The following is a 23,209-nucleotide window of genomic DNA, read 5'->3' as shown; positions in this document are numbered from 1 at the left end:
TCCTCCTCTTATTCCTACTCTTTAAATATTGATGTTTCCCAAGGAGTTTCATCCTCAATGCACTGTTCTCCTCAGTGTTAAAGCTTTTCTGTGAAAGATCTCATCCATACTATTGGGGCTTTACCCACTACATTTTCAAGACTTCCTGAAACTGATACTCTTAAGTTCTATACTCACATTAACAGCTGTCTTTTAAACATCATCTCTTCCACATCCCACAAGTTAATATTTCCAAAAGATGACCTGCTACCTTCTCCCTGACACCTGCTCTTTTCCTCATAATCCTGAAGTTGATTGATGTCTTTAATTTCTACCTAGAAATTCAAGTTACAAATTTTGTGGCAATCCCTGCTCTGCCTACTGCCTTGGTAAGCACCAAATCCCATCGAACTCCTAGATGTCTCTTGAAGACAGCACTGCCCCTGACCCTCACACCCCTGAGCTCCCAAGGGGCAGTGCATTCTTTGTCTGTTCACCCCTGACTATTACTTTATTACTCAACTCTCTCTAACTTCCCGGGGAGATGTAATGGATTCCATATAGCTATGTGTGTGTATTCATATCAGCACTTTTAAATCTCTCACTTTTAATATGAATAATTCATTCAAATATCCATTTCTCTCTCTAAGGTTGGAAACTTCTTGAGGACTGAGATCACATCTCAGTCATCTTTGTATCCAAAGTGCTATGCAGAGAGCCTGGAACACAGTAAGTTCCCATTAGATATTAGCTACATAAATGGATGAATGAATGAATGAATAAATGAATGGACGAAGGGATGGATGATTTCTACTGCCTCTTTAGTAGGAATGGAATTAACAATATAGTTTTAACCTTATGACTAAGACTGGATTCTTTCTGTTACTGATGAAAAGAGATCCAACTCAAGCTAGCTTAAGCAAATACTTGCTTCACATGGTTGAGAAATTTGGGGATGAACAAAAGGCACAGAGACTGAAGGAGACTCAAAAGGTCTCACCAGCTGATTTCCCCTCACATGTATGCATGCTCACACTAACTCTCTTTTCTCTTCATCTCTTGTCTCTGTTTTTTTTTTTTCCCTTCTCTTTCTCTTAATTATTGGCCTCATCTTTCCTACACCTGATAAGCATTCTTATACAACTGGAGCCAGGGAGGCCAGACAGCCTCAGGATTGCATCACACCCTAATGATCTCAGGAGAAAAGATTGAGCTCCTTTTCCTAGAATTTATCTATAAAATCCCAGTGAAGAATTCTAGTAGACCATTCAATGTGACCAGCTCAGATAGACCAGGCCTGGACCAGTTTCTTACCTGTTACGCCTGGAGAGGCGGAGGTCGTGTCCTTTCATTAGTAGGCCCACAGGACCGCACACAATGAGGGCAAGACGACTCCTCAGAGTATAGTAATACAATTTTGTAAAGGAGGAATGGATGCTAGGAGGCAAAAGAAATAGACTTCTACCACGCCTTGAAGCTTCTTTATGCGTGTCGGCTGTAACTTGGCACACTGAAAACTGTGATGAAGATATCTAATTTTTAAAAGATAGGCATTTAAATATACTTGCCAAATAAATTATACAAATAAAAGTAAGAAAAAAATTTAAGTGTTAGAGAACCTTTGTACATTTGAATCCAGTCCTTTGTTTTAGAATACATCTAATGTCAAGTGTCAAAATGAAGAGAATTTGTCCTGAATTTTCTTCTCTTCATCAGAAATTAAGCTGACCCAGGAATTTCACCAGAGGTCTCCATCCCTGTGAATATCAGACTTGTTTTCCCACATGGCATGTTACTAGAAACATCTGAAATCAAAGCTTCTTTAGAGTTCTCTCTCATGCTTGGTGATTTAAAAATCTCACCTTCAAATGCATTTTCTTGACTTACTTCTCCCCTGCTACATACTTGGTAGCCCTTCCATTTGTCTATTGTTGGCAGAACAGCATAAGGTCTACTTGCCAAAACAATGTTTTTTGAAGACCCAGATTCTTGCCATTTCAAGGTGAGGAGTCCCTGGATCAAAATGGAACCACAACTTCTACTTGGCATTATCCAATCAAGCATATCAGCAGAGGACAAAGATATTTTGCTCTGAAATCAGGTCTTCATCAAGACCACAGAGCACAAGCACATCCTGCAGTCTACATCTGCAACATCTGTGACCTGGAAACCAGCCACAGGCAGGCAGGGAGACTGACCCTTGCCACTGCTTCTGTTCCTTGATGCTTCCTTGATCTCCCCTGACATTTCTTGAAAATGGATTATACTTTCTGTTCTTGAAATGTTTATACTTAAATCACATCTTCTAATTTAGCCCCTAAGTTACTTCAGAGCAGGAAACATGCAATGTCTTTTTGTGTCTTGCACAGTGTTCATGGATCTTTAGGAAAATACTTACTGAATGAGCTGAAATCTTTTTACGTCCTTTCAATTCTGTTAGCCCACCTAAGACAAGTTAAGAGCAAAACAGTTGGGGAACTTATCCAGTCCATGTTCTTTATTCCAGAATCCTTGATCCCAGCTGACACATTCAGAGGTATAGTGGACAGTTCTCTGGAGCTCTTCCACAGCACTGAATGCTTTTACTTTGAGATCCTGACCTTCTAACAGTAACAGAGCTTGGATGGTGACCTAATTGCTGGGAAGATATACCTTTAGAATGATGGGTAAGTGACAACCAATCATCATTGCAAATTCTCTGCATAATCACTCTTATGAAAAATGAGTTGTCTATATTAAACTTCTGGAATATGGGCTGAGGTGTCTCACGTAATTGTAGTTAGCCACTGGCTGGTCAACTGTGCAGGTAAAGGGTATATTTGGCTGTACTTCAGTGAGGTGATAAAAGGCAATGCTTATTTTCAAACTTTGTATCAATTATATCTTATCAATTCCTTTCTCAAGATGATACCAATAAGATTCTTCAGTTTAGACATCCTAAATTTGGTCCAATTTACCTTAAATTGGACATTTTTAATATATAAGCTTTCAGAAATAATTAGAATTCACATGTTTTCCTCCTAATCAGAATTTTTTAAATTACACTATATAATTACAATGTACTGCGAGAAACTGTTGAGTGGATAACCTTGTTGCATTGAAATGTTTTTGCTGTAAACAAGTCTATCCTTTAATGGAATATTTGTCAGTGCGTGCATTCATAGTAGCACTCTCAAGGCATGTACTCAGAAGTTAGGAAATAATTATATTTCTAAACATAATCTTTTCTAATCATACCATTTTGTTTTACTTAAAAATAACCTGGGGGTTTCTAAGACAGGCATGATTATCTTTGATCTCGGCTCTGAGGTATCATCCTTATAGAAAACGATCTGGAGTGGAAGAAACAAACAAACTCATAGGTTGACTTTCCTTTTCCTTTCCCTGAAAATCCTCAATCTAATTACAAATAAATACGCAAGCAAGGAACTGTCTAAATTTAGCCTCTAACTTGTTAAAGAAGATAAGACAGAAAACATCGAATTTATAGTAATTTAATGCCTCATCCATGCAGTTTTAACACATAGTGATGTTCACCTACATGTAGACACAACTCAGTTCAGTTCCACAAAGTTTAATTGAGCTCCCTAAATTATTCCAAGAATGCTGCTGAGTTTGGTGGGGGCGGCACCAGGGTGAAGATCAGAAGGTTCTTGACTCACAGAGCTTACTATTTGGGAGAGGCAAAAACCAAATAAGTTAATTCCAATACAATGACATAAGTTATGCCCACGTTGATGCAGGAACACAGAAGAGGTGGGGGTGTTCTTAGGGGTGCTTCTGCCATAGACAGCACCTGGGATGAGGCTTGAAGAAGTACTTTGCAGGTGGGAAAGGTGACAGGGCAAAGGAAACAACAAAAGCATTCAGTCCAATGTTGCGGGGAGCAGCCTGGTGTTTCTCCAACAAAATATCTTAAACTGGAGTGGGGCAGGGAATAAAGCCAGTGTGTGGCAAGTCCCTAGGGATTTGTGTGCCACAGTTGAATAAGAATCTTGGATTGTTCTGAATAAGAACCAGTATCTGGCAAGGATCTGGTCTTCCAGGAGGTGAAAGCCATGGTGCCGATCCCAAGCTAAAGTGTTGCGTGCACCTTAAGAACTCCCTTTAATGCCTCCTTCAGCACTCAGAATCCTATTCCACCCTGTGTATAATTCTCAATCTGTGCCTGAAGCCATGGTCTTTCTTGCCACCATAGTATTTAAGGAAAGTTTTTGAACACCTGCCACATTTCCGTAAATGCAGAAAAAAATGATAAGCAGATCCTGGCCTCAAGAAACTCACAGGCAAGTATTTATCCTGGGTCCCATCCCCTCAGGACTCTGAGGGCACTCCAAGGGGGCAGTTAGCCAAGATGGCAAACAAAGCCACTCAGTGTTAAGGGGAGAAGACTATGTTCTTGGTCCTCCTTCCCTTTGCAAATAACATGCATACATTGTTTTGGGGGCCTTCCTAAAAACACTGCCCCAAATGCAAGTTTCTAATTATTTATGTTTTCATATTAACTTCTTTCTTCAGGAGCTTTCAGAGTGTTTTGGTTCATTTTATATTGGTGACATTGGTTCATTTTATATTAAGATACAATGAGGTAGCTGCTGCTGCTGCTAAGTCGCTTCAGTCGTGTCCGACTCTGTGCGACCCCATAGACGGCAGCCCACTAGGCTCCTCTGTCCCTGGGGTTCTCCAGGCAAGAATACTGGAGTGGGTTGCCATTTCCTTCTCCAATGCATGAAAGTGAAAGAGGTAAAGAGAGATACAAATATGTAAGCTTTTGGCAAAATGAAAATTGCTGTTCTGTAAGCTCTTTACATCAGCTGGAAGGGAAGAATGGTACTGGCACCAAAAAGTGGTGGATATGGTTTGTTAATGAAAACTGGCATTATCCGCAAACAGTTTCTGAGCATCTTTCAGATTTAAGGTACTGGGGATCCAAAGAATTTGGGTAAGTCTTGTCTGCCCTCAGTGGGCTGACCATGCCACTGGGAGATGGGTCAGCCTGAGGGCAGGAGCTCGGGAGATTAGATGGAGAAGAGGAAGCATGGGAGAAGGAGCGGTGTGAAAAGGCTTGGATGACAAGAGGGTTTCGAGAATAGTGAGCAGCAACAGCTGGTGTGAGAGACGTAGTGGGATAAAGAGGATACTGTGTCACCCAGAGGATGCGTCCACCCACCCTGTTGTCTATAGTGTAAAGCCTGAGACCTCGCAGGAACCAGCCATGGCCAAACAAGTGTGAGCCTTCAGGAGGGGAAAACTCTGCCAGTTCTGGCAATAGCGGCCTGCTCTGACTGGTTTGTTCTGCTGCGAGAAGGGGCTTATGGCTCCAGTGCTGATGGGCAGCTCCTCACCAAGAGGCTGTGGTCTGAGCCAAGGTCCAAGATTGGCCATTAAAGTTCCTGCTAGTTGGAGGCGTGGTCTCCAGGGCATGACAAACTCTCATGACTCAACCCAAGTACTGCAAACTTATATTAGCTATGGTTGGGGCAATCTTATAATTCATCAAGCAAGCCTGAAAACCTCCGAAGGGAAAAGAGGGTGCCATTAATAACTCATACAAACTACAGACTTAAATGGGGACTTTCTTGGCTTGGGGTATAGATTCACCCTAGCTGTCGACTCTGAAAATTCCTGATGAGTAGCTAGGCATGCTGCCTGCTGTACCTTTCTGTCTAATACTCCTTAATAATTCAAAGAATTATTATATGCTGAGATGTGGAAGCCGTTTTGCATCTAGAGAGAACCCAAACTGAGGCTTATTCTATTATTTTATCAATCCAAGATATTATAGAATTCCTAACCATCCTTACATAAGCAAATCCCAGCTGCAACTCACCACAAACCATGGCACACTGAGCTATCCACATGAGAAGCCGCTCTAGCATGGGGCAGTGTTCCTTTGTAACCTACGAACAGGCTCCTACAGGCCACCTGCTGCTTTCTTTGTCCTCTGTGTTTTCTCTGCCCCTCATATCTGCCAGCTGGCAGTCACATAGGTTTTTCCTGGGTGCCCTAGTTCCAATTAAACCAGATGATTATTATCTATATCTTTTGGGATCCCTTCCCAAAATAAATTTCTTATATACTGTAGCCTGTGATTCAAGTCAGAGAAGCTCAAATACATTCTTCAAGTTTGATAAAAATCTTCCTAGCCATTTTCATCTGATGTGATGATCAATAAACAGAATGCCATTTCATATAATTTACAGAGATTATTGGGAAGTAGAAAAAACGACTCTTTCCAAGATCACTGATTTGTGAAGAAAATGTCTGCTTTAGGGGCAGAACTCAAGTATTACAAAATTAAAACTTTAAATAGAAGTCAGGCTCCCTTTTATATGAGAGATGACCTAGTGTGATAGAAAACCTTAGATTCTGAAAACTGAAAGATCTGAGTTTGACCTAGCTATGTGACCTTGAAAACATTTTTACTTATGAAAGAGACTACCAACTTATTTTATAATTACTCAAAAGAAGTTCTTTACTGAAAAATATGACTTGAAGTCACACAATTTAAATTTATAACATTGCTTCAATTGCCAAAGTTTGTTCAGATGAACTAATCAGAGGATTAGTGAGCCATCTTCACTGTGACATCAGTTACCATAAACTTTCTCTTGTTATGGAGCTAGACATTTACTGTCACCCAACTCAACAAAAATAAAGAGTATGCTTAAACTCAGTGCGCCATGTCACTTCCTGCATGACGGAACCCATTTGTGGACAAGGCAGATACAATGGGGACTGTTAGAGAAATAGAGGGATGAAAGGCACACATTGTTTTCCTGTCTATGGCAGCAACTGAATAATGGCATTTTCTTATAGGTAGGAACAGATTTGCTTTCAGAGCATTTCTATTTTCCTTGGATCCAGGACTTGTCAGCGAGGACACAGTAAAACCTAAGGATAAGACTCAATCAGCAATAACTCAACACTCATAGGAAGGGTGGTTTTCAAAGACAATTAGGAAGCTATTTGTAATTTGAGCTTCTAAAATCACCTAGGGAAGTTCACAATTCACCGAGTTGGAGAAAAACATGAGTGTCTCCCTTTGTGACCATAACGCAAGGGAAGGCCCCACAGAGGGAGGGCCTCTTTCATGATACTTTTGTTTGGCCCTTATGTTTAAGACCCAGGATGGTTTCAATAAAAAGGACTCCAGAGAAGGTTTGTAGTTTATAAGATTAGCACTCACAGAGTAGATGTCTACACATGTGGAATGATTTCAGAACAACCCTCTAGTCTTCCCAAAAAACCTCCCCTGATGTTCTAGTCCCAAATTTCTAGAGGGTCAAGCCCTTTTACTTGATTCTAACTAGTAAAGTTTGTTACTACCTATCCTGACTTATTACAATTTAATTTATACTAAATTTTATTTAAGTATTTTAGAATTAACATAGGCTTCTCACCAACAGTATTTGTTCTTCACAAAATTCTAAGAAATGATTGGTAGAATGATATTATTATTACATAAAATTATCATTGTAGATAATTTAGATTAGTTCTTTTGACAGGCTTGGGATAGATCAATGGTGGAACTGGAGTTGGGGCAGGGGAACCACAGAAAAGATTCAAAGTAACAATAGATGTGACTTTCAACCCAGCAGCTATACTTCCAGAAATGTATCCCACAGGAGTACGTATCCGGATGGATCAGATCAGATCAGAGCAGTCACTCAGTCGTGTCCGACTCTTTGCGACCCCATGAATACCAGCACGCCAGGCCTCCCTATCCATCACCAACTCCCGGATATGCAAATAATGATACTCACTTTCTGGGATCACAAAAAAAAAAATGGAAACAAACCAAGAGTCAATTAAAAATAAATTGTGGAGCATCCACAAAGTAGGATAGTAAGGAGCAGTTAAAGAGAATTGAACTGTGAACTGTAGGCTACTATGTAAAGATGTTAAGAATAAACTGCTCATCAGCATGATCTCATTTTTTTTTAAATAAAAAATGAGGAGTTAGCTAGGTAAATATTAGATCTTTACATATACCAGGAGAATTTCAGAAAGTTATTCTATGGTTACCAAGGGAAGAGGCCTAACAGAGTAGGACATACCAGTACACGTTTTTGATATTTTTATATAGGTAAAAATTTTACTTCTTTAAAAAAATAGTAAGTTTATTTTAAGCATGTGCAATTTTATATGGAAGGAAAAAGGAAAATAAAAAAAGAAATCATAGAGTGCTAACATGAATCAGAAATCAGAAGATGTCTTCATAAGACATCTTATCTAATCTTTATTAGCTACTCTATAAGCAGGGTTTTTCTTTATTTTGTGAATGAGAAGTGTAGGCCCCAAAAGGCTAATTTGTATGGTCACAAGCTATAAGAATAGATTCAACTCAACTTTCTGAGACCCCCTTCCTCCAAGTTCTCATGTATGCATTTTACTAAATTATTTCCACAGATATGATGACATACAAAGGTAATGAGAATAATGCCAAAAACAAGCAAAAAGATTCTAGCTTCTGGAATTGGAACCTGAAACCTAAGACTTGTCCCATAGGGTGAGCCGTGACAGGTAAGGCCACCGCTTGACCTCAGATGCTAGCAAGTAATAACTGTGCTGGTGCACTTGTCCTTATAATTGGTTTTGCAAATATGCTCCTAGGATTTTTGCATGAAAAAATAAGTAAATAAAGATGAATCAGAATGGAGCAGATCCAAAGAACAAAATGGGGAAAAAAAAAGGATTAAAGAGAGGCAACAATGAGCATGAGCTTTGTCATAGTTCAAAAATCTTCTGTTGTTCCTTTAAGGATTCTAAAATAAAAGCAAATATTTTTCCTTCTTTCAAGGCTAAGGGGTAAAATGGAAAACTAATTTAGTGTTGCCTTTGTATTACCTTCAAAATAAAATTAAAGTCACTCTTTTATAGAAACGGTTTGCCTTACCAAGGTTAAGAAACCATTGAACAAAATCCTATGAAATTATTCACTTCTCTGTGATTTTTTTCTCTTTTGTTCTTCTACAGTTGAGAAAGCTTATTGACTTGTAAGTGACTCTTCATGCTAATATGCACAATATTTATACATCTATAAGTAATACCCACTTGCCCAGTGGCTTTCCACACAGGAAAAATAGAATTTTATGTATCATTAAGCAGTTTCCAAGGTGCCAGCAATTTCATGCAAAGCATTAGGGTAATGACTAGTAGCACTACCTGCTAAATAGCAGAGTGTTTGGAAATTTTTAAACTACTGCACTGGATATACTGGACTTCATGATTGAGCTAAACTTTCCCTCTCCCATCCATATGGGTTCAGCACATACGAGCAACTCCCAGCCTCTTCAGGATAATTTTATGTGGCACTAGTGGTAAAGAATCTGCTTGCCAATGCAGGAGATGTAAGAGACACAGATTCAATCCCTGGGTCAGGAAGATCCCCTACAGGAGTAAATGACAACCCACTGCAGTATTCTTGCCTGGGAAATCCCACGGACAGAGGAACCTGGCGGGCTACAGTCAATGGTGTTGCAAAGAGTCAGACATGACTGAGCATCTGACCATGTCTGAGCACTCTCTAGGGAAGAGGGTTTGGGAAAGGTAGTGGAGGTCAGAGGTTCCAGCAGTCCCAGTGGTTGTCAACAGAGAGACCAGCTGTGACCAGAGCTGGCTGCATGTTTGCAGGACTCATTGCAAAATGAAAATGTGTGGCCTCTTGCTTGAAAAGCAAGAAAAATGTGTAACTAAAGGTATTAAAACAGGGACTTCTCTGGTGGTCCAGTGGTTTAGACTCTGTACTCCCAATGCAGGGGGTATGGGTTTGATCTCTGGTTGGAGAACTAAGATGCCACATGCATCATGGTGGGGGAAAAAATGGTATTTTAAAAAAGTATTTTTCTTTTTTCTCTGTGGTTTCTTTCTCTTAACTTCTAATGGTGTTTTTTATTTGCTATTTAATGTTTTCTAAGCAGAGGATGATATAAAAAATTTAAATTATTGACATGAATTTTAACACTCATCTTTTTCTTATACAATGTGAGTTTTATTAAAGAGCATTAACTCAAATGCAGATTCAAATACAGACTCATTGAAATTACACAATTCGTTTTTCATAATACATACAAGCATATGTATTTTGTTCTTGGCAGAACAGTGGAAAGATTGCACAGTTCAGTTCAGTCACTCAGTCATGTCCGACTCTTTGCGACCGATGAACTGCAGTACCACCATGCCTCCTTGTCCATCACCAACTCCTGGAGTTCACCCAAACCCAAGTCCATACAGTTGGTGATGCGATCCAACCATCTCATCCTCTGTCAATTCCTTCTCCTCCTGCCCTCAATCTTTCCCAGCATCACAGTCTTTTCAAATGAGTCAACTTTTTGCATCAGGTGGCCAAAGTATTGGAGTTTCAGCTTCAGCATCAGTCCTTCCAATGAACACTCAGGACTGATCTCCTTTAGGATGGACTGGTTGGATCTCCTCGCAGTTCAAGGGACTCTCAAGAGTCTCCAACACCACAGTTCAAAAGCATCAATTCTTCAGCACTCAGCTTTCTTTATAGACCAACTCTCATATCCATACATGACCACTGGAAAAACCATAGCCTTGACTAGACAGACCTTTGTTAACAAAGTAATGTCTCTGATTTTTAATATGCTGTCTAGGTTGGTAATAACTTTCCTTCCAAGGAGTAAGTGTCTTTTAATTTCATGGCTGCAATCACCATCTGTAGTGATTTTGGAGCCCAGAAAAATAAAGTCTGACACTGTTTCCACTGTTTCCCCATCTATTTGCCATGAAGTGATGGAACCAGATGCCATGATCTTCGTTTTCTGAATGTTGAGCTTTAAGCCAACTTTTTCACTCTCCTCTTTCACTTTCATCAAGAGGCTTTTTAGTTCCTCTTCACTTTCTGCCATAAGGGTGGTGTCGGCTGCATACCTGAGGTTATTGATATTTCTCCCGACAATCTTGATTCCAGCTTGTGCTTCTTCCAGCCCATCGTTTCTCATGATGTACTCTGTATATAAGTTAAATAAGCAGGGTGACAATATACAACCTTAACGTACTCCTTTTCCTATTTGGAAACAGTCTGTGGTTCCATGTCCAGTTCTAAATGTTGCTTCCTGACCTGCATATAGGTTTCTCAAGAGGCAGGTCAGGTGGTCTGAAATTCCTATCTCTTTCAGAATTTCCACAGTTTATTGTGATACAAACAGTCAAAGGCTTTGACATAGTCAATAAAGCAGAAATAGATGTTTTTCTGGAACTCTCTTGCTTTTTTGATGACCCAGCGAATGATGGCAATTTGATCTCTGGTTCCTCTGCCTTTTCTAAATCCAGCTTGAACATCTGGAAGTTCATGGTTCACATATTGCTGAAGCCTGGCTTGGAGAATTTTAAGCATTACTTTACTTGCGTGTGAGATGAGTGCAATTTTGCAGCAGTTTGAGCATTCTTTGGCATTGCCTTTCTTTAGGATTAGAATGAAAATTGACCTTTTCCAGTCCTGTGGCCACTGCTGAGTTTTCCAAATTTGCTGGCATATTGAGGGCAGCACTTTCACAGCATCATCTTTCAGGATTTGAAATAGCTCAACTAGAATTCCATCACCTCCCTTAGCTTTGTTCGTAGTGATGCTTCCTAAGGCCCACTTGACTTCACCTTCCAGGATGTCTGGCTCTAGGTGAGTGATCACACCATCATGATTATCTGGGTCATGAAGATCTTTTTTGTACAGTTCTTCTGTGTATTCTTGCCATTCTGCTTCTGTTAGGTCCATACCATTTCTGTCCTTTACCGAGCCCATGTTTGCATGAAATGTTCCCTTGGTGTCTCTAATTTTCTTGAAGAGAGCTAGTCTTTCCCATTTGAAGGTTTTCCTCTATTTCTTTCCACTGATCACTGAGGAAGGCTTTCTTATCTGTCTTTGTTATTCTTTGGAACTCTGCATTCAAATGGGTATATCTTTCCTTTTCTCCTTTGCTTTTCACTTCCCTTCTTTTCACAACTATTTGTAAGGCCTCCTCAGACAGCATTTTGTTTTTTGCATTTCTTTTTCCTGGAGATGGTCCTGATTCCTGTTTCCTGTTTCCTGTACAACGTCACAAACTTCCATTCATAGTTCATCAGGCACTCTTCTATCAGATCTAGTCCCTTAAATCTATTTCTCACTTCCACTGTATAGTCATAAGGGATTTAATTTAGGTCATACCTGAATGGTCTAGTGGTTTTCTCCACTTTCTTCAATTTCAGTCTGAATTTGGCAATAAGCAGTTCATGATCCAAGCTACAGTCAGCTCCCAGTCTTGTTTTTGCTGACTGTATAGAGCTTCTTCATTTTTGGCTGCAAAGAATATAATCAATATGATTTCGGTGTCATCCATCTGGTGATGTCCATGTGTAGAGTCTTCTCTTGTGTTGTTGGAAGAGGGTGTTTGCTCTGACCAGTGCATTCTCTTGGCAAAACTCTATTAGCCTTTGCCCTGCTTCATTCTGTACTCCAAGGTCAAATTTGCCCGTTACTCCAGGTGTTTCTTGACTTCCTACTTTTGCATTCCAGTTCCCTATAATGAAAAGGACATCTTTTTTGGGTGTTCTAGAAGATCTTGTAGATCTTCATAGAACTGTTCAACTTCAGCTTCTTCAGCATTATTGGTCGGGGCCTAGGCTTGAATTACCTTGATATTGAATGGTTTGCCTTGGAAACGAACAGAGATCATTCTGTCATTTTTGAGATTGCATCCAAGTACTGCATTTGGACTCTTTTGTTGACCATGATGGCTACTCTATTTCTTCTAAGGGATTCTTGCCCACAGTATTAGATATAATGGTCATCTGAGTTAAATTCACCCATTCCACTCCATCTTAGTTCACTGATTCCTAGCATGTTGATGTTCACTCTTGTCATCTCCTGTTTGACCACTTCCAATTTGCCTTGATTCATGGACCTAACATTCCAAGTTCCTATGCAATATTGCTCTTTACAGCATTGAACCCTGCCTGCTTCCATCACAAGTCACATCCACAACTAGTTGTTGTTTTGCTTTGGCTCCATCCCTTCTTTCTTGCTGGAGTTTTTTCTCCACTGATCTCCAGTACCATATTGGGCACCTACCGACCTGAGGAGTTCATCTTTCAGTGTCCTATCTTTTTGCCTTTTCATAATGTTCATGGGGTTCTCAAGGCAAGAATACTGAAGTGGTTTTCCATTTCTTTCTCCAGTGGACCACATTCTGTGAGACCTCTCCACCATGGCCCGCCCATCTTGGGTGGCCCTATACAGGATGGCTCATAGTTTCATTGAGTTAGACAAGGCTGTGGTCCATGTGATCAGATTGGCTAGTTGTGTGTCATTAATTCTTAGAGAAATGCAAATCAAAACTGCCACCTCACTGCTCAGAATGGCCATCATTAAAAAGTCTGAAAATAATAAATTCTGGGGATGGTGTAGAAAAAAGGGAACCCTCCTACACTGTTGGTAGGAATGTAAATTGGTACAGCCACTATGAAAAACAGTAAGGAGGTTCCTCAAAACAGCTAAAAAGAGAATTGTCATATGACCCAGCAAGCCTACTCTTGGATATACAACTAGAGAAAATCATAATTCAAACAGATACATGCACCCTTATGTTCATAGCAGCACTAATTACAATAGCCAAGACATAGAAACAACCAAAATGTCCTCAACAAATGAATGTGTATAGTACATATAGAAGATGTAGTACATATATACAATGGAATACTACTCAGCCATGAAAAGAATGAAATAATGCCAGTTGCAGCAACATGGATGGTCCTAGAGACCATCATAATGGGGCCATGAGGCTAATACTATTTGATGAATAATTTCTAAGCAAAACTGTTTTTCTCTTCTCCCTCAGTTTCTAGGAACTAAACTCAGCATTTTTTGTTACTGATTAATGTGGGCAGGACTTCATGCTGTTTTGCTTGTTCCACTTATCTTAACCCCAGTCGCAAGACTTTTCTTTATGCTTGCTTCTTTCCAGAATGGTTGATTTCAAGACGCTAGTTGGCTACTCACTTCATTTATTGGCAAATCGATAGATTTCTTTTTCCTTTATTCTCAATATCTTGTTCTCATTATTCTCATCAGCATCAGGGACAAGGACAGAATTTTCAGTAACAATGTGTTTAGCGCAGGGAACTCCACTCAATGTACTGTGGTGACCTACTGTTGGCACCTTATCATCAGGAAAACAGGGTGCTCATGTGCTGCTGATCCACGCGTGAACTGTTCCATGCGTGAAACATTGCACAAAACTAAGTAAATGTTTTTATTTCACTTCTTGCTATATACACATTGCATCAATACTTTGGCTTAGTGATAAGTAAGGGAAGACTGAACTATGAGTTGCCCTGTATTTCCCTTTTCCTCTATGTCATCATTTCAGCCTATGCGGGTGGCTAATACAAGGAAGTATTAATAACAGATGTTGAGTTAGAATTTCATGGATTTCTTGGGCTTTCATGTTTAGAACATTACTTCTTTGTTTTAGCATTAGAAGCAAGTTCTGTACTCAATTTGAGTCTCACTGAAGTTCCACACATTGTGGGTCTACCAAAACTCTGTGCTTGTTGGGCATTGTGAATACTGTATGAGAATGAAGAAGAAATGAATGGTGACACTCAGACTGTGTGCATTTCCTTTGTGCAAGCTCATGCCCCATAGCCTCACTGGACATACAGAAAACCCAAGTTCAAAGATAAAATGATTAAAAATTTCAAGATAGCAACAGGAAAGTAGACCCTTCTGAGTGGGGCTCCCTGTGTGACTGCACAGGTTACATGTCCATGAATATACCCAGTTTTTGGATCACCAAAAACTATACCTTCCCATAATGGAGCAGCATCCAGAGATGTTAGCTCTGCAAAGGGAAAGACAGGGGCTGTGGGGAGGGAGAGTTAGAGAAGGGAAAATCCCCACATCCCAGAAGAACTGGATAATAATATAGCAAAAAATAATTCTGGTCCACCCCCAGCCTAGACAAATTAAGATGGTCAAATTGGCCAATATTTTGCCAGAGCATTCAAATGCTTTCTGGTCTTTCACAAAATAATAGTTTGTTGTCAATGCTATTTTCAGCCAATATACATTTAAATATAGTTTCCAAGCACAGGCAAATTTTCCAGTGCTTTACAATATAATCAGTGGCAGCAACTCTCTTCTATCCTGGATTGACAGCTACACTGTGCTAAAATGTCAAATGCATAAACAAGACCCTCAACATTTATGAGGGATATACCCCAAGTCCCTAATATCCCTAACTAGAGAAAATGAAATGATCCTGGATGTTCCATAAATTATGTTCTGTGTGTATCTTCACACTACAAATTTATTGCCTTTTCTATTTTCACTAAGTCTATTTCTCATTCACTGGGTATTGTTGCATATTCTTAAAGAGGTACTACATTAAATAATGAGTAGAAAAAACTGCTTTATATTCACAATCAAGATGCATTAATCATGTGATTAAATTTTGTGCCTCAGAAAAATTGTAAATGACTACATACCTTAAGCTAACTAAAATGTGCTATGTGCTAAGTTGCTTCAGTGGTGTCCAACTCTTTGCGATTCCAGGGACTGTAGCCCTCCAGGCTCCTTTGTCCATGGGATTCTCTATACTGGAATACTGGAGTGGGTTTCCATCTCCTCCTCTAGGGGATCTTCCTGACCCAGGGATCAAACCCACATCTCTTACGTCTACCTACACTGGCAAGCAGGTTCTTTAGCACTATAGCACCTGGGAAGCTAACTAAGATGGCAATTGTTAAATCTTCAGATGCCGAGGACATACTTTTCTATGGCCATCAGACCTAAAATGTTTATAAACTCTTCCTAAGCAGCTTGCAAAAAGTAAAGGATATTTGCCACTGATAGGATTTCAGGCTTTTATAATAATTTTTGTAGAATCTACATTCTTTTTAAGTATGAGGCCTTTGATTCTGCAGAAATCCTAACTGATGCCTATAAGCTATTTTTTTTAATTCTTTAAACTTTCATACTATTAATTTTTAACTAAGGTAAAGAAAAGCCCCAATAATAGAGCTTCAGTAAAATCACTGTTATGAACACTGTAAACATCATAGCAACGCTCTCTATTGATTTGCTTATTCCTAGTTGAGCAACTGTTTTCCTAGCACTATGGTAGATGTGAGGAATGTACAATGACTAAGAGAGATGTGATGTGTGCTTTAAGGAGCTTAGGGATCGGTGAGGGAGATAAATGTTAAGCAATATACTGCCAGCAGAAGTACTTACCTCTGTGTGTCTGCATATGAATGTGAACGCACGGGCACATGTTGCATCAGATAGGTGAGGAATGGTAGGTAAAATTAAGGGGTACAAGTGGTGTCAGGGAGGGCCTAGAGGGAAAAGAAGGAGTCACAGGATGCGTCGGGAATCAAGAGTTGGAGATTTTTTCAGGTCAAGGTAACAGTGTGTGTAAAGCTATAGGTAGAAGGCCTTTTAAGGCACACCAAGAATGTTGGACTTCACTGCAGGCCGTGGGAACTCAGAAAGTCATCTCAGAGGAGGTGGTACCATAAACATACTAGGTCTTGCAAAATGGTGACATAACAAGTGTATCTTTGTAGTTCAACATAATGAATTGGGCCAAAGCTCACAAAGCCAGGAGTCTATCCTAGAAGAGCTTCCAAAACCTGTGTCCCTTAACGTCTTGCTTTTTCTTTCTAAACTAGAGCAAATATCAACTGCTTGTTCTTAAGAGAGCACTTTATGCCACATATTAAGTTTAATTACCTGAGACCTATAAAAATGTTTAGACTGAGGGAAAAAAAAAAAACTTAATCAGATTACGTTACTAATATATTGTGAGTTATAAGCTACAGATGTAAAGTGAAACAGCAAATTGGCTTAATTAATATTCTCCCAGATAATAGACATTAAAATGAACTGAATAAAGGCCAAACAACAAGCCACAATTCTTAAGATCTAATCTCCTAGGAGAAGGTTGCACTAACAGAAAGATCTGGGAAGAGTCACTGGGATGTCAAATGTCTGTGTCTTGGCTCCTTGGGGTATAACGCCATCTTCAATAAGGTTTGTTAAGTTATTTCACTTTAGAGTCTTTTTCAGTATACCTGTTATTTAGTTATTATTCTCAACCAGGTTCTGATGGATGTTAATGTAAGGAAGGTGGGCATCAGCTCTCTCAGTTAAAATCAGTAGGATCTTTCAGTTATAACACCACTCAAATTTGGAGAAGGAAATAGCAACCCACTCCATTATTCTTGTCTGGAGAACCTGCGAACAGAGGGGCCTGGAGGGCTACAGTCTATAGGGTCTCAAAGAGTCAGATACGACTGAAGCAACTTAGCACTCATGCGTGCACCACACTATTTAGCTCCAAATTAGCCTCTATATGCTCTGCTGGTGTTGCTTTTGACTATTTAAGCATATCTTTCTCATAACTGCTATAAGTCTGGACAATGCCCAGAATGACATACATGGATTAATTTAAGAGACCCTGCCCAACCACTGCAGCCATTTCTGAATAACGTAGTCTGCTTACAGCTGCTTCTTGATCACATGACCGTGCAAAGAGCAGAACTGGATCAGGTTCGCTATTTCCAGGCCCAGGTGAAAGTATAACAGTAAAGTACTGTAGTAGCCACAACAGCGGGTCTTCAGAAACCATTTCCAGCAAAAAACTTTGATACTGGTTTTAGCTAATTAAAATGTTGTAGTTTAAATTTTAGTTTATAATTGAAAAAATTGGTAAATGAATTCTTTTATTGGACTCCAACAAATTAATTGACTATTTAACAATAGATTCTGAAATAAAATTTGATTTGTGAATTCTTTATTTCACACCAGGATGGTAAGCATAGTCAACATTTTGTTAAGATTACAATAGAAAGTATGTTTAAATGCTGTCTTTATGATGATCAGTTTGAAAAAGACAATTCAAGCTTTGCTAATCCTTCTTACTTGCTACAGGGTTTAGCCTTTTTAAAGAGTCAGAAAAAAAGTCTACCTACTTTATTATCTGTTATGATTTCTACTGAACTCTTTTGCAAGATTTTATTACTCCAATCTCAGGAGATGCTCTCGGAAAAACATTTCCATGAAAACAGAGTTCTTTGGCCAAATACTAATAATCAGGGAAAGACTATTAATAAAGTTATGTCAGTCTTTGGATAGTCACAATGGATAGTAGCATGGAAAAACCACTGAGAAGCCCTATAGTGAAATAATTTATGTCATTCCATTTCACCCATCAGTTCAGTTCAGTTCAGTCACTCAGTCGTGTCCGACTCTTTGCGACTCCATGGACTGCAGTACTCCAGGGCTCCCTGTCCATCACCAACTCCCGGAGTTCACCCGACTCATGTCCATCGAGTCGGTGATGCCATCCAGCCATCTCATCCTCTGTCGTCCCCTTCTCCTCCTGCCCCCAATCCCTCCCAGCATCAGAGTCTCTTCCAATGAGTCAACTCTTCGCATGAGGTGGCCAAACTACTGGAGTTTCAGCTTTAGCATCAGTCCTTCCAAAGATCACCCAGGACTGATGTCCTTCAGAATGGACTGGTTGGATCTCCTTGCAGTCCAAGGGACTCTCAAGAGTCTTCTTCAACACCACAGTTCAAAAGCATCAATTCTTCGGTGCTCAGCCTTCTTCACAGTCCAACTCTCACATCCATACATGACCACAGGAAAAACTATAGCCTTGACTAGACAGACCTTTGTTGGCAAAGTAATGTCTCTGCTTTTGAATATGCTATCTAGGTTGGTCATAACTTTCCTTTCAAGGAATAAGTGTCTTTTAATTTCATGGCTGCAATCACATCTGTGGTGATTTTGGAGCCCAGAAAAATAAAGTCAGCCACTGTTTCCACTGTTTGCTCATCTATTTGCCATGAAGTGATGGGACCAGATGCCATGATGTTAGTTTTCTGAAAGTTGAACTTTAAGCCAACTTTTTCACTCCCCTCTTTCACTTTTATCAAGAGGCTCTTTAGTTCCTCTTCACTTTCTGCCATAAGGGTGGTGTCATCTGCATATCTGAGGTTATTGATATTTCTCCTGGCAATCTTGATTCCAGCTTGTGCTTCCTCCACCCCAGCGTTTCTCATGATGTACTCTGCATATAAGTTAAATAAGCAGGGTGACAATATACAGCCTTGACGTACTCCTTTTCCTATTTGGAACCAGTCTGTTGTTCAATGTCCAGTTCTAACTGTTGCTTCCTGACCTGTATTATAGGTTTCTCAAGAGGCAGGTCAGGTGGTCTGGTATTCCCATCTCTTTCAGAATTTTCCACAGTTTATTGTGATCCATAGATGCCCCAAAACCCTGTGACCACAAAACCCTATTTTCAAATGCCAGCTGTTAGCATCCTGTGGAACAATGGTCCATGGAATGTCCTTTGGATAGGATGTGTCTGAGCAAGGAGACATCCAACAAAGCCAAGCACTTTCTGTCAGCTTTAAATATCACACTCCAATTGCACCCATTCAATGACCTAAATATTAAGTCATTCTAAAGGTATACATTCTTAATATTCACTACGGTTCTAGTTACTGAATATAAGAGCTATTATCAACACTGTATCTACCATTAGGAGCTTCTAGTATTCTTGGAAAGTAGAGATCTATCTTCTCGAAGGAAGTTGCACAGAAAGGTCACATGTGATTATGTAAAAATTAGTGAGGCAGAAATAAGCCCTATGAGAGTTGAAAAGGGGAGGGCAGCAGAATGCACATTATCCACTTTTAGAGACAATGGCAAAACATACACATGCTTTGTTCCCTTCTGCCTGTCATTTCTTTCTTCCTTTCCCAGAGACACTGAGAATACAAAATGTGTTATTTGTTCTATGCCCACAGCTTGGCAGGCTGGGATCCCTCCATTGTAAAGCCAAAACACATTCAGTGTCAGAGTTTATTGTCAAGAAGTCACAGATCTTAGAGGCAGGGTAGAAGGAAACTCATGCCCTCTTCTAAGCCTGGTGCTCCCTTACCAGCTCCCCCCTCCAAAGTCTCCTTGTTTCCATCCTGGCCTCCTTGCTCACAGTTTCCAGACAGAAGCCAGAGTCATTCTTTTCAGATGTAAATTTGACCAGGTCTTTTTCCAATTGCTTCCCATCACTGGCTATCAAACCCTGGTGACAACCTCCAGATACCTCCCCTCTGTGCCTCTGACCACTCTCCTGGCTCCCTGAACTCCAGCCCCAAGGGATCTCCATGCCCTTCCCTCCTCAGGGCCTCTGTACTTGCTGTCCCTTTTCCCATGGAATTTCCCCTCATGTCTCTTGTCTTTGCTCATCTGCTATCTCTTCTGAGAGGCTGCTCAGGCCTTCATCTAAGATAGCAGCAGCATCTCCCACCTCACTCCCACTGCATCCTTCATTCCCTTCACCCTTTTCACTTTGTTCTTCAATAGACTTATTGCTATTTTTATTCATTTATTTATTTTCGGCTGCACCCCATGGAATGAGGGAACTTAGTTTTCCCACCACGGATCAAACAGTGTGGACCCTCTGCACTGGAAGGCAGAATCTTAACCACTGGACCTGGTGGTTTTTAACCACCAGGGAAATCCCAGCTTATTGCTATCTTTTTAAATATTTATATATCTACTTGTTTACCTCTGTATGAGCAAGGGCATTATTCTGTATTTATGCTTTTGCTGGGCATATTTTCAGTTCAGTTCAGTCACTCAGTTGTGTCTGACTCTTTGCTACCCCATGAATCGCAGCACGCCAGGCCTCCCTGTCCATCACCAACTCCTGGAGTTCACTCAGACTCACGTCCATCGAGTCAGTGATGCCATCCAGCATCTCATCCTCTGTCGTCCCCTTCTCCTCCTGCCACCAATCCCTCCCAGCATCAGAGTCTTTTCCAATGAGTCAACTCTTCGCATGAGGTGGCCAAAGTACTGGAGTTTCAGCTTTAGCATCATTCCTTCCAAAGAAATCCCAGGGCTGATCTCCTTCAGAATGGACTCTTTGGATCTCCTTGCAGTCCAAGGGACTCTCAAGAGTCTTCTCCAACACCACACTTCAAAAGCATCAATTCTTCGGCACTCAGCTTTCTTCACAGTCCAATTCTCATATCCATACACGACCACAGGAAAAACCATAGCCTTGACTAGACGGACCTTCGTTGGCAAAGTAATGTCTCTGCTTTTGAATATGCTATCTAGGTTGGTCATAACTTTCCTTCCAAGGAGTAAGCGTCTTTTAATTTCATGGCTGCAGTCACCATCTACAGTGATTTGGGAGCCCAGAAAAATAAAGTCTGACACTGTTTCCACTCTTTCCCCATCTATTTGTCATGAAGTGATGGGACCAGATGCCATGATCTTCGTTTTCTGAATGTTGAGCTTTAAGCCAACTTTTTCACTCTCCACTTTCACTTTCATCAAGAGGCATATTTTAGGCACCCCATAAAAGTTTATTGAATGAATGAGTCAATCACTGAATGATTGAATGATAAATTTACAGAAGAAAAAACCTGCAGAGTACAATAAATTTACAGTAGAATTTATGTTAAAGAATAGCTAAGTGAATTAGAAAATATACACTTTCTCATCAAAATCCAGCAGCTGACTAACTTTTGTGGTGGCATAAAAACTTCAAGAACTTGTTCTGGAGAGAGTCTGGCACTTTATAGTTGGATGGCCTTGCATCAGTTACTCAGCCTCTATGTGTCTCAGTTTTTTTTTTCTGTAAAAAGGAAACAGTAATAACTACCTTGCAGTTATTGTGAGGATTAAATGAGATAATGTCTATGAAACCCATATGCCAAGTACTTTTCACAATGGATCATAAGTACTATTAATTTCCAAAAGCCTGTTTTATAGTTTCCTTAAATAGAAAGATATCTTTTACTAGTTCTTAGTGAAGATCCTTTGGCCTGCTAGCACATGAGAAAAATAATCAGCTATTCATGAAAGGCACAGTAATTACCATCCAAATAAATATTTTAGATTATTGTTTTAAACTATCTAGACAAAAAATCCACAACATTCTGAACATGTAAATATATGACACATCCCTTCTCCATGGATGTTTTTGACTTCTTGGAGATTTCTTAGTTTTCTAGGAGAAAGCTATATGAAGAGTTGGGTTGTTCTTGATAACTTTGATTTTTAAATAGCTTAAGACTGAAGAACTTGAAAAATAGTACAGTTTCCATGTAACCATCATTGTACTTCTATCAATGATTATATCTTCATAACCATAGTGTAGTCTCAAAAATGAAGAAATTAACACTAATGTGTCTGAGTTATGGTGCAATTCCATTACCTCAGATACAAACCTTATTTGAATTCACATGAAGGATTTTTTAAACTTAGGGTTAGGAGCTAATTAGGATCATATCTTGGCTCCATTAATCAAGCAAATGAGATACACATATTAGTGTATGAAAACCATAAATTATAAAATTCCTTTCATTTTCAAAGAATTTCAGAATTTAAAAAGCTCTAAGTTCCAGCCTACCTAGAAGTCTGGTCTACTAGTCTGTAAAAGCAAAACACAAAAGCCCTTCACAATTTCAAAGGGATGTAGACAAGAGAATCCTTGATTTTAATCTCTAAGGTCAAAGCCCTTCTTCCCTTGAAAAATGAATTCCTCCTTTTCTATCAGTTCTGGATATTGCTATTCATTAGTATTAGAGGGGAAATAAAGCTGAAAGGAGGCCCAGAGTTGAAGAAGCATTTCAACTCCAGCTAGATGATTATTATGGCAGAGCTGCACAGGATACCCCAAATATGGATGGAGGGAAGCCATTCCCTGTGCCTAGGGAGGGCCTGCATGTTTCAGGCGAAGCGTTGTCACAAGCGCTCTCTCAGCCTGTGCAGATGCAGAATCCACCTACCTCCAGCTGGACATACACACGGGAACACATCCCAGCTGTCCTTTACCCAGACTGAATTCCCCTTGACCCATAGCTTCCCTGCCCATGATCTCTGCTTTTGGAAAGGCTGAATTAGAGCAACAAGACATCTCCCAGATCTGAATGTGAACAGATAAGCAGCAAGTTAAATTAGTCAATTTGATGGAGCAGAAAGAGGTACAAAAGTTTTTTTAAAGGAAAATTTTTTGAAAAATTAAAAACACAAAATGAGCTACAGGTGAAGCACTGACATGTTTTTTTTTATTAACTAAATGCTTCCTGCTTTTCTCTTTTGTATAATACTACAGAGGATGAGATGGCTAGATGGCATCACCAACTCGATGGACATGAGTTTGAGTGAACTCCAGGAGTTGGTGATGGACAGGGA

The sequence above is a fragment of the Bos javanicus genome, chromosome 1 (genome assembly GCF_032452875.1).
Source record: "Bos javanicus breed banteng chromosome 1, ARS-OSU_banteng_1.0, whole genome shotgun sequence".
Taxonomy (NCBI): Eukaryota; Metazoa; Chordata; class Mammalia; order Artiodactyla; family Bovidae; genus Bos; species Bos javanicus.
Note: the sequence above shows the minus strand (reverse complement) of the source record.